The sequence below is a fragment of the Hemiscyllium ocellatum genome, chromosome 6 (genome assembly GCF_020745735.1).
Source record: "Hemiscyllium ocellatum isolate sHemOce1 chromosome 6, sHemOce1.pat.X.cur, whole genome shotgun sequence".
Taxonomy (NCBI): domain Eukaryota; kingdom Metazoa; phylum Chordata; class Chondrichthyes; order Orectolobiformes; family Hemiscylliidae; genus Hemiscyllium; species Hemiscyllium ocellatum.
In genome coordinates, this window is record NC_083406.1 from 79,793,171 (window position 1) to 79,805,899 (window position 12,729).

The window sequence follows — 12,729 nt, forward strand, 5'->3', positions numbered from 1 at the left end:
AAGGCAACTGTAAGAAGAGCCGTGTGGGATTGGCTAGAAACAAAAAAAACCTGGAGATGCTGGAATCCAAAGTAGAAGGTTTGCACCCGAAACGTTGACTTCTCCACGTCCTGATGCTGCCTGTCTTTCTGTGCGGGGCTGGTTAGCTTAGATTGATAGGTTGTGGTAGACATCGAGGGCCAGGAACAGTTTAATCCGTTATAAACTTGCCTCATGTTTAAGTGGATGTTGTACCACCTCATGCCAAGTAGCCAGTTCTACTTTTTTTTAATGGAAATGTGGATCGATTGTGGATTTTGGTTTAATGATGTGCCCATTCGACTTGTAGGTTAAAAATTAGTACCACAGCAATTTGTTTCGCTAAAAATATGACAAATAAAAAGAACACATAAACGATAAGTTAAGTTATTGAGTAACTAACGGAAGGGATTGCACACTGTTCCTGTCGTGGCTGCAGATGGCAGTAGCCGCGGGACACGGAGTAGATTCTTCAAATAAAGAACTGTTTAAGCACGCGCTCCGGATCTGACCGGAGCAGGCCGGGTTTGGGGCCAGGGCGGCTGCTGCCTGCATCCATCAACGGTACGGCTGCGAGGAGGAGATGGAGGAGGAGGAAAATGCTTCAGGGTCCGTCCGCTGGAAAGCCCATCGTCAGTGTCCGAAGTCGCCCTCCAGCTCGGGGCCGTCAGTGTGATTCAGCGGCCGGAGTGAAGGTGAAACACCTGCCTTGGCTCGCCCCGGTAGTTGTACCGAGTGAGTTCGTTGTGGGCACTTGGCCGACATTGTGAGTATAAAGTGTCCGCCTTTGTGTTTCTCTGTGGCCGGGTTGTTCCTGTAAGAAATGGGGGTGATATTCCGCTTACTCCAACACTAGGCCTCTGGTAGGATTAAGAGGCTCGCTGGCCATTCGCTTCAAAACATTGTGAACATTCATATAGGTGATACAATATTCCGCATTTATTCTCGAAGTGTTTGGGTGATTAACTTTTAAAAATATAATTATAGACCTCAAATGCACGAGTTTATATTTTACTGTTAATGCAGTGCCTCAGTTGGCATTTTGGGCGAGATCTACTTTTTGTTGTTGAAGGTTCACCGTTTGAGTCATAAAGCAAGGAACCAGGCCCTTCGGGTCCAACTCGTCCACACCAATCATGTTCCCAAACTAAACTAGTCTCACTTTCTACGCTTGGCCCATATCCCTCCAAACCTTTCCTGTTCATGTACTTATCCAATTGTGTTTTTAATGTTCTAACTGTACTTGCATTCACCACTTTCATTGGTAGTTCATTCCACACAAAACAATTAAGTTGACCCCTGTCCTTTTTAAACCTTTCGCCTCTCTCCTTAAAAATATACCTACTAGTTTTGAACTCCCCTCCCAAGGGGAAAAACGTTCTCGTCATTCAATTTTTTTATGCCTCTCCTGATTTTATTAACCTCAATAAGGTTACCCCTCAACCTTTTACACTCCAGTAAAACAAGTTCCAGTCTGTTTTCATATCTCATCTCATACCCTCTATTCCCAACAATATCCTGGTAAATCTTTTCTGACCCCTCACCAGCCCTTCCTATAACAGGGTGACCAGAACTGTGCACAGTACTCCGGAAGAAGTCTCGACAATGTCCTGTGCAACCTCATCTTGATATCCCAACTCCTATATTCAGAGGTCTGCACAATGAAGGCAAGCATGTTAAATACTGCCTTAAACACCCTGTGATGTGACTTTCAAAGAATTACATACCTGAACCCTTCGGTTTCTGTTCAACAACACTACTCAAGGCCCTGACATTAATTGTACGAGTCCTGTCCTTGTTTGGATTATCAAAATGCAATATCCTGTATTTATCCAAATTATACTTCATCTGTCACTCAGCCCATTGACCTAATTGATCAAGATCTCTGAAAGCTTGGGTAACCTTCTTCACTATCCACTACACCACCAATTTTGGTGTCATCTGCAAATTTACTAACCATGCCTCCTATATTCTCATCCAAATCATTTATATGAATGACCGAAGTGGACCCAGTACCAATCCCTATGGAACACCACTGGTCACAGACCTCCAGTATGAAAAACAAGCCTCCACCACCTCTGTCCTACCATAATGCCAATTTTGTATCCAATCAGCAAGCACTCTCTGAATTGCACGGGATCTAACTTTACTAATTAGTCTACCTTGTGAAACCTTTGCCAAAGGCTTTACTAAAGTCCAAGTAAACCGTATCTAATGCACTGCCCTCAATCTTTTTGGTTACTTCATTAAAAAAACCTCAATCAAACTTGAGACATGACTTTCCTCACTCATATTGACTATCCCTAATCAAATCGTTGCCTGTCCAAATGCATGTAAAAAAATTATCTTTCAGAATCATCTCCAACAACTTGTCCACCACTGACGTCAGACTCCCAGATCTATAGTTTCTAGATTCTACTTACAGCCTTCGGATGTACAGGAAATTGTTCTTGCTTTTAAGGTGTGTGTTTGGTGAATGTTTCTTAACAGGTTTACTTTGTTAAAGTAGACCTTTTGCCCTCAAATTGTAAAGAGAATTGTGTGACATGCTCCTTTTTTTTAAAGTTCACATTGCCTTCAACTCAAAAGCTATCTTAAAGTGTGAATTATTATTACTAGTTTGGAATATATATTTATTTTATGTGTGGATTTGTCAAGCACCAACATTTACAAATCTTTACTTATGAAACACCCATAGATGTATCTGTTTTCTCACCCGGTCATAGTGTGCCTTTTGTCTGTTACTCCACTTTAGAGCTTGTGAGCCTTTTGTTACAGCTTTAAGGGAGCCCAGTACTTCTTTCCATTCCTAAAGTTGTGCCTGATGCAGATGCAGAAGTGCATTATCATCAAACATTGTTGACAGTCTGGAAACTTGCTCCATGCCATCTTAAACATCAATCAAATGCATTTTTTCAAACACTGCTGCTTGAATGTCCAAAATCTGGTGCTATTGTTAGCCTGTGGTTCATAGTCTCCTTTTTTTGATTATTCTAAGCTGGCTACTGAACTAGACCGTGCTGCTATGGTTTGGCACTGACTCGACAATTGTGCTGATGCTAAACCCTGAACTAAATTGGATTCTGCCATAACATTTTGCCAAAGCTTCAGCCTTCAAAATAAGGATCTTGGATACTGCTTATCCTTCCTTGTACCAGTCCCTAATTTAAGATCATTAATCTATAAATGACTTCTGAGTACTCATTTCGATGTTATTTGAGCTCCATTTTGTCTTCCCACTATTTTTGGGCCCTGTTCAGAGAGAGAAAACAGGGAGCTATATGCCAGTCAGCCTTTCACTGGTTGTCAATAAAATTCTATAACTTATTATTAAAGAAGCCTTAATAATGCAGTTAGAAAAGTATAATAAATCATGTTGATGATGTGACTCATTATTTGAAAACGAAATACTGTAGTTAAAAATCACACAACACCAGGTTATAGTCCAACAGGTTTAATTGGAAGTACTCTGTGTCGATATGTGCAATCTTCTTGGAGATCCTCTCCACTTTAAGCCGGCAGTTAATGGTGTCGATAGTAGTCACGATTTGGAGATGCCGGTGTTGTACTGGGGTGTACAAAGTTTAAAAAAAATCACAACGCCAGGTTATAGTCTAACGGATTTAATTAAAAGCACTCTGTGGAAGCACATATCGACACAGAGTGCTTCTAATTAAACCCGTTGGACTATAACCTGGTGTTGTGTGATTTTTTTTTAACTTTGTACACCCCAGTCCAACACTGGCATCTCCAAGTACTATAGTGTTTGACATATACATTTTTTGAGGATGTAATTGGTTGATGGATAAAATGGAATTAGTAAATGCAATATACAAACTACGTTAAGAGTGCTCAGACCTGTGATATGTACATCTTGCACTATCTGGGAAATCCTAGATACAGTCTGGGTGACTGTGTGCAGGAGGTGCTTCTGGCTGGAGCAGCTTAAACACTGGTTTGTTGGAACGGTGTGGCAGCTGAGGGCACTACAGTGCATTCATGAGACTAAGAGATTTGTGAATAGCAGGTTTCAGGGTGTGGTCATCCTACCGCTTAAGGAAGTGTAGTCAGAGAGGGAACGGGTGATGGTGAGAAGCAGAGGAAGGGAACCAGGCAGGTAGGTGAGGGAATCACCAGAGTGCACCTTTCTTGCACACCATATTTCAGTCTTGGAAAACAGTGAGAGTGACAGTTCCTCTGTGGATGGCAGCCAGAACCAAAGTCATGGCACTGCAGATAGTCCAATTTCTTGAGATGGAGGAAGAAGTGTGATGAGCAATAATGGTAGGGGACTCATTAGTAAGGGGAAAATGGCCATAGACATCAGTCCAGGATGGTATGCTGCCACTCGGATGCCAGGGTCAGGATGTCACAGAACACTCTGAAGGGGAGAGGGACCCAGCCTGAGATTGTGGTCCACATTGGGATCAATTTTGTAAGGAAAAAAAGAGAAATGAGGTCCCTTTGAGGGAGTTAAGATAGGAAATTGAAAAGCAGAGCTTCAAAGATTTTCTCGGATACTCCTAGTGCCACACAGTAGTGAGTATAAGAAGGATATTGTCAATGAAGAAATGACTGGTGAAATGTTGCAAGAGGGAAGGCTTTATATTTGTGAAGCATTGGGGTCCTGATAGAGATATGTAAGATAGGGTGAATAAGAAGGTACTTTTTATTTCTATTACTATGGTGGTCAATAGCCAGGAGACACAGATTTAAAGGTAAGAAGTAGAAGGCTATGAAGGAGAGTTGAAAAGAAATTGGGAGTCTAGGATTCATTGCCTGATGGGGTGAGAGTCAGAAATGTTTGAACATTTTAAGCTGAATTTAGATATTAACATTAACTATCTAAGTGCTGTCTTTTTTTTGTCTCATCTCTCATTTATCCAAATTAAATTCCATTTGCTACTCCTCAGCCCATTTGACCAGTTGATAAACAGTTGAGCAGGATCCCTTTGTACTCTTAGTGTACAGTGGAGAAGGTTAATTATGTTGCTAATTTTGGTGTCATCCGTAAACTTACTATCCATGCTTCCCACATTCTCATCTAAATCGTTTACATAAATGATAAACAGCAGTGGACCACTCCCCACTACCACCCCCCACCACCACTACCACTACCACTGGCCGTAGGCCTCTAGTCTGGTTAACCTTCACCACCATGCCGTCTCCTACCATCAAGCCAAAATGGTATCCAATTGGCAAGCTCTCCGGAATACCAAGTGATCTGACTTTATCAACCAGTCTACCATGCGGAACCTTGTCAGAGGCTTTACTGAAGTCCATGTGAACAATTGCACTGCCTTCCCCTATATTCTTGGTCAAGTCCTCTAAAATCTCAATCAAGTTTGTGACACATGATTTCCCATACGCAAAAACATGCTGACTATCCCTAATGGGTTCTTGCCTCTCCAAATGCATGAAAATTCTCTCTCTCAAAATCCCCTCCAAAACATCACCCTGGTTCCTGGATTAATAAGTCAGTGACAATGCCTCTAGTCCTTTACATTGTGCAACTTCCCTCATGATTGTAATATTACGAAGTTCTTCTCTTGTTTCCTCTTAGAGTCATAGTCATAGAAATGTACAACATGGAAACAGACCCTTTGGTCCAATCCGTCCGTGCCGACCAGATATCCCAACCCAATCTAGTCCCACCTGCCAGCACCTGGCCCATATCCTTCCAAACCCTTCCTATTCATATACCCATCCAAATGCCTCTTAAATGTTGCAATAATACCAGCCTCCACCACATCCTCTGACAGCTCATTCCGTACACATACCACCCTCTGTGTGAAAAGGTTGCCCCTTAGGTCTCTTCTTTATCTTTCCCCTCTCACCCTAAACTGCTTTCTAGTTCTGGACTCCCTGACCCTAGGGAAAAAACTTTGTCTATTTATCCTATCCATGCCCCTCATAATTTTGTAAACCTCTATAACGTTACCTCTCAGCTTCCGACGCTCCAGGGAAAACAGCCCCAGCCTGTTCAGCTTTTCCCTGTAACTCAGATCCTCCAACCCTGGCAACATGCTTGTAAATCATTTCTGAACTCTTTCAAGTTTCACAACATCTTTCCGATAGGAAGGAGACCAGAATTGCACGCAATATTCCAACAGTAGCCTAACCAATGTCCTATACAGCCGCAACATGACCTCTCAACTCCTGTACTCAATACTCTGGCCAATAAAGGAAAGCATACCAAACGCCACCTTCACTATCCTATCTACCCGTGACTCCACTTTCAAGGAGCTATGAACCTGCACTCCAAGGTCTCTTTGTTCAGCAACACTCCCTAGGACCTTACCATTAAGTGTTTAAATCCTGGTAAGATTTGCTTTCCCAAAATGTAGCACCTCATATTTATCTAAATTAAACTCCATCTGCCACTCCTCAGCCCACTGGCCCATCTGGTCAAGATTCTGATGTAATCTAAGGTAGCCTTCCTCGCTGTCCACTACACCTCCAATTTTGGTGTCATCTGCAAACTTACTAACTGTACCTCTTATGCTCACATCCAAATCATTTATGTAAATTACAAAAAGTAGAGGGCCCAGCACCGATCCTTGTGGCACTCCACTGGTCACAGGCCTTCAGTCTGAAAACAACCCTCTACCATCACCCTCTGTTTTCTACCTTTGAGCCAGTACTGTATCCAAATGGCTAGTTCTCCCTGTATTCCATGAGATCTAACCTTGCTAATCAGTCTCCCATGGGGAACCTTGTCGAATGCCTTACTGAATTCCACATAGATCACATCTACTGCTCTGCCCTGATCAATCTTCTTTGTTACTTCTTCAAAAAACTCAATCAAGTTTGTGAGACATGATTTCCCACACACAAAGCCATGTTGACTATCCCGAATCAGTCCTTGCCTTTCCAAATACATGTACATCCTGTCCCTCAGGATTCCCTCCAACAACTTTCCCACCATGGAGGTCAGCCTCACCAGTTTATAGTTCCCTGGCTTGTATTTACAGTTGCACCACATTTGCCAACCTCCAGTCTTCCGACACCTCACCTGTGACTATCGATGATACAAATATCTCGGCAAGAGGCCCAGTAATAACTTTAGCTTCACTGATCAGGTCTTGGGAAATATCCACCTTTTAACCATTTCAAGACATCCAGCACTTCCTCCTCTGTAATCTGGACATTTTGCAAGATGTCACCATCTATTTCCATAGTAAATACTGATGCAAAATATTCATTTACTATCTCCCCTTTTTCTGTGGCTCCACACAAAGGCCACCTTGCTGATCTTTGAGGAGCCCTATTCTCTCCTTAGTTACCTTGTTGTCCTTAATATATTTGTAAAAACCCTTTGGATTCTCCTTAATTCTATTTGCCAAAGCTATCTCATGTCCCTGTTTTGCCCTCCTGATTTCCCTCTTAAGTGTACTCCTACTTACTTTAAACTCTTCTAAGGATTCACTCAATCTATCCTGGCATATGCTTGCTATTACTGGATTTGTTTTTGTATCCTGTATTGCGAAGGTGGTGGCAAAATATGTGTTGCTTCATCTGCCATTTTGTTATTTACTATTGACTCCCTTCCTTCCTCTCTCTTGGAACAGCACTTACTATATATTTTTCCTTTTAAGTACCATTCTCACTTTCCTAGCTGTTTTCTCTCATTAATTTTTTCTGATTAACCTTTTAGTTATTCTCTGCTGATCTTTATATTTTGACTAGTCATCTCACCTGCCGCTCGTTTTTGCGCAGCTATATATTGAACATTTGATGCTTTTGCTGACTTTAGTTAACCACAGATGGTGAATCCTCCCTTTTAAAATCTTTCTTTACGGTAAGACCATAAGACATAGGAGTGGAAATAAGGCCATTCGGCCCATCGAGTCCACTCCGCCATTCAATCATGGCTGATGGGCATTTCAACTCCACTTACCTGCGTTCTCCCCGTAGCCCTTAATTCCTCGAGACAACAAGAATCTATCAATCTCTGCCTTGAAGACATTTAGCGTCCCGGCCTCCACTGCACTCTGTTGCAATGTATTCCACAGGCCCACCACACTCTGGCTGAAGAAATGTCTCCGCATTTCTGTTCTGAATTGACCCCCTCTAATTCTAAGGCTGTGTCCACGGGTCCTAGTCTCCTCGCCTAATGGAAACAATTTCCTAGCGTCCACCCTTTCCAAGCCATGTATTATCTTGTACGTCTCTATTAAGTCTCCCCTTAATCTTCTAAACTCCAATGAATACAATCCTAGGATCCTCAGCCGTTCCTCATATGTTAGACCTACCATTCCAGGGATCATCTGTGTGAATCTTCGCTGGACACGTTCCAGTGCCACTATGTCCTTCCTGAGGTGTGGGGACCAAAACTGGACACAGTACTCCAAATGGGGCCTAACCAGAGCTTTATAAAGTAAGAATGTACTTTACTGAGTATTCTAATATATCCTCTGTGTCTGCCACTGTGCCTCTGATTTATCCTCTGTCCTAGGCTCCAGCTCACTGCAATGTTCATGCCCATATGGTTAACCTTATTCAAGTTTTAAAATAAGTCTCTTAGCTCTAATCATCTCACTTTCAAACTTAATGTAATATTGAACCATATTGTGGTCATTGCTACCTAGGGGCACCTTAGTTTTGAGGTCAATAATTCTGTTACATTACACAATATCAGATCTAATATTAATTGCTCAGGCTGCTCTCAAAAACATCCTATGAATTCCTCATCCAAGCTGCTGATCTGACTTTTTTCCAATTTTTATATATAGATTAAAATTACCCTTTATTATTGCTGTCCCATTATCATAAGCACAGTATTTCATCTTGGATACATTTTTTCACATTGTGGTTACTATCAATAACACTAGTGGGTTGTTTCCCCTATATTCCTCATCTGCACTCTAATTATACATGCTGATCTCCTGAAAATCATTTTTAACTATTGTGCAATGGTCATCTTTGCTTTACAGTGGTATCCCTTCACTTTTGAGACAAGGTTAATCAGTGAAAAATCTACTAGGAAAGTTGCATACATGCAGTAATGGGTTGTCTAGGGGTTAATGAAATGAGAAATTAAAGGTAACTACTGTCCGCAGAGAACAAATACCGGTAATGCACTGGAGGAACTCTAGAAATTAAAATCTGGCAAGTTCTCAGTATGTGATGACCTACATCTGAGGCTGAGTATTGTTGGAACACTTATTGATTTTGATTATTTTTAATTTTTTAAAATCAATTTTGGTTTGGAGCGGTGAACTGGAACAGAGCTAAAGATGTTTTTTTGGTTTACGGTTAACTGCTTATGTTCAAAGGAAAACAGATCAGACAAGCTAAAACAAAAAAAAACAAAACTTTGGACACTGGAAATTAGAAACAAAAACAGAAATTGGAGAAATGCATCAAATCTTGCAGAAACTGTGGAGAGAAAGCAGAGTTAACGTTTTGAGTCCAGTGACCCTTCAGAGCTGATTGGGGGAAGGAGTAAATAATAGATGCAGAGGAGCTCAGAGAGAGAGAGAAAAACAGGTGGAGAGACCAAGGAAAGGTCAGCCTGGGAGAATGAATAGCTGCTAATGGGATTGACAGTGGATTGCTTGTGGGAGTAGCCCATGTGATGACAGTGTTTAGGCCAAAAAATTATTGAACTTAATATTAAGTCCAGCAGGTTGCAGGATTCCCAAGCGGAAAGTGAGTTGTTGCTCTGCCAGCTTGCACTGAGCTTTGCTGGAACATTGCAGCAAGCCCGAGAAAGATTTGTTGGCCAGGGAGCACAGTCATATGTTGAAATGATAGGCAACAGCAAGCTCAGTAATTTTTTTGCAGACAAGATGCAGGTGTTCTGCAAAGCAGTTGCCCAGTCTACACTTCATCTCCTCAATGTAGAGGAGACCATGTTGTGAGCAGCGAGTACAATAGACTAGGTTGCGTGAAGGTTTGATTGCAGGTAAATCGCTGCTTCACCTTGAAAGTATGTCTGAGGCCCGGGAATAAGGAGAGAAGTAAACAAGCTTCTTTTATTTTTGAATTTAATCTATTTTTATAATCAACCTGTTCAGAAATGTTATTGCACTTTACTGGATCAGATGAGACTTGAACCTGGGACACTCAGTCCAAGGTTGGGCATTACCACCATGCCACAAGAGGGCCGTAACAAGTTTCTGTTTATTCGGTAGGCCAGGCCTGGAAATTAGTTGTAAGTTAGTTTCTGACCAAAATGTACTGCAGCTGCTTCACCACTGGGGAGGAGAATTATGTTTAAACAGATTGCAGAAGAAGTTAGCTATTCATGAGATCAGTGTCTGGGAATTGGTTCCAGCAAGTCTGGAAAAGACCTTATGGTCAAGCAGATGACAATTGTTGAATGGTAACTGGGGCCTTGTGGAGGAGGTGTTCAATCTGTCAGGGAGTGCTCAGTTAAAATTGGATTTTAAACTCATTCCTATGAGAAGTTATCTGACTGTTGTTGTGACTGCATGAAGATTTAAAAACTCTTTGTCTGACCTCCTTTATTCTCCGAACCTCCAGGAGTTAATAGAAAACTAAGTTATAACTATTGCTGCCTTCATCTGAGTGAACTGTAAAGGTGATCCTGACCAACATTTTCAGAAAATCAACCAAAAGTACCCATCATTTATACCTGTGGAACAATGTATTGTGAAAACAATTTAAATAATCTGGCCAGTTTTGTTACTTTCTTTTGTGTACTCCTTAACTGTGTTTGTCTGTCTTTTGTGTGAGTGGGGCTGAAAACAAAGGTTTTGGGGTTTATAACATGGATCATTTAGATTGCTTTGTTTAATTTTGCTCAATTAAAATTATTGTATTATTAATAAATTGCTGAGTCTTTTGTTTAAGTTACAAACTTACATCGACAAATGATTATTCACATCTGGGATTTGTTATTCAAAAAGTCTAGTTAAGAATCATTGGGATCAATTTCAGGGTCCTTTGAAGGACTTTAGTTTGACTGTGTTGCGATTACATTGGTAGAAATGTTGATGATTTGATGTGGCTGTCAGCAAGCCCCACTCTTCCTGTAGCCATCACAAAAGTTAAAGATTTTATGAAAGTGCACAAAGTTCTCCACCTTGACAGGAAGCATGGACCAGGTTTCTGTATATTTGCAAATAAACAATTCTGGCTAACGGAAACAGTTAGGAACTGTTGACTTATAACTGTACTAGTTAAAACTAAGCTGCTTATAAAGCTCCTCTATGGACAAATATAGACACAACCATCAGTGTCATAGACAGAGGGATGAACTAGGAAGGCAGTTCAATGGTTCCTATCCACAGTGTTCACCGAAATGATTCTTCTTGCTTGTCAGGACTTGCAGCTCCTTAATCTCCCTTTTTCTAGGTATTTTCACTTGCTTGCATGAGGCACAGAGAGACTGTCCATTCACATAAGTCTCACTCTGACGTTTTGGTTAAGAGCCACTGATGAGGGTAAATAAACTGGCTTACTTCAAACCTTTTGTTTTTTTTTAACTGCAGAGAATGGACAGTTCCCTTCTTTGCTAGAGGTGTGATGGTTTTGGTGTAATCTTTCACAACCACAAGCTGTTTAGGTTACTTGGGAGCCATCATTTTGTTATTGGCAGGCAAATGGCCTTTGTACTCGACAATGGTATGTGGATTGGTGACCCAATTGATTACTTGTTGGTGGAATCTCCTATCGTACGTGTCCCCACAGTCTAATCCATCTGTAGTAACCTTTTCCACTGCTTGAATAATTGACAGTGTAAACAGCACTTGCAATGAATATCAGGTAATGCTTTTAAAAAATGCAGTAATGCTTTCCACAGTCCTTGGTTTTTAAAGACTAGTCCTTTCCCTTTCTATTCATAATCAAGAGTACAGAAAAATAATAATAGTCTTTACAGCTTCTGGTGTTGATTTTACAAACCTTCGTCGATTCGAGAGCTCTCCCAGCAGTTTAGAAATTAACGATATAGCATGTCACTTCTCAAGAAAGGAGGGAGAGAACTTAACTTTGAGCCAGTTAGCCTGATATCAGTAATTGGGAAAGTGCTAAAATTCATTCTCGGAGGAATCTTAATAATGAAAATTGAAATGATTGGGCCAAATCAACATTATTTTATAAAAGATTTGAGTTTTTTGAAGATGTACCTTGTAGGTTAACTGATGGAGAACCAATGAATGCGGTATACCTAAATTTCCAAAAGGCGGTCAATCAATTTAAGCGTTTAGATGTGCACTTGTGATGCCAAGCCACAAAACTGAGGACCAAAAGCTGGAAAATGGAATTAGAATCAATAGGTAGTTGTCTTTGACCTGTGCGGGCAACATGGGGCCTTTTTCTGTGCTGTAGATCTCTACCGCTCTAAAATGTCAAGCGACTAATATACGAGAGAAGCTCATTGAAAGAAGATTGGTAATGGACAGGAAACAGAAGAGAAATAAATGATATATTTTTACACCCAGGCTGTGATTAGGGGAATGCTGCATGAGTCACTTGGAAGTTGTAGATATTTACAATTTATATTAATGACTTGGATGAAGACAGGGTAGTATATTTAAGTTTGCTAATTATACAAAGATGAGGACACAAGCTAGAAGGAGATATAGTTGGTTTGAGTGAACAAGCACAAGGTTGGAGCATTGAGAAGTGAGGTTATTCACGTTGGTGTAAGAATGAAAAAATCTGAAGTATTTCTAAAGACATGAACTTGTAAGTGTTGGTGCATGGAGGGATTTGGGCACATCCAAGGAAAGTTAGTGT

The 12,729-nt window shown here is 40.9% G+C and overlaps 1 protein-coding gene across 1 annotated transcript in view; it reads left to right on the forward strand.

Moving 5' to 3' along the window:
• The first annotated feature begins 388 nt into the window (after positions 1-388).
• Positions 389-12,729, forward strand: part of LOC132816771 (probable ribonuclease ZC3H12C) — a 77,206-nt gene continuing 64,865 nt past the window's right edge. Inside the window, exon 1 of the mRNA XM_060826701.1 lies at positions 389-784. The gene's annotated coding sequence lies outside the window, so the exon portion shown is untranslated. The remainder of the gene's footprint in view (positions 785-12,729) is intronic.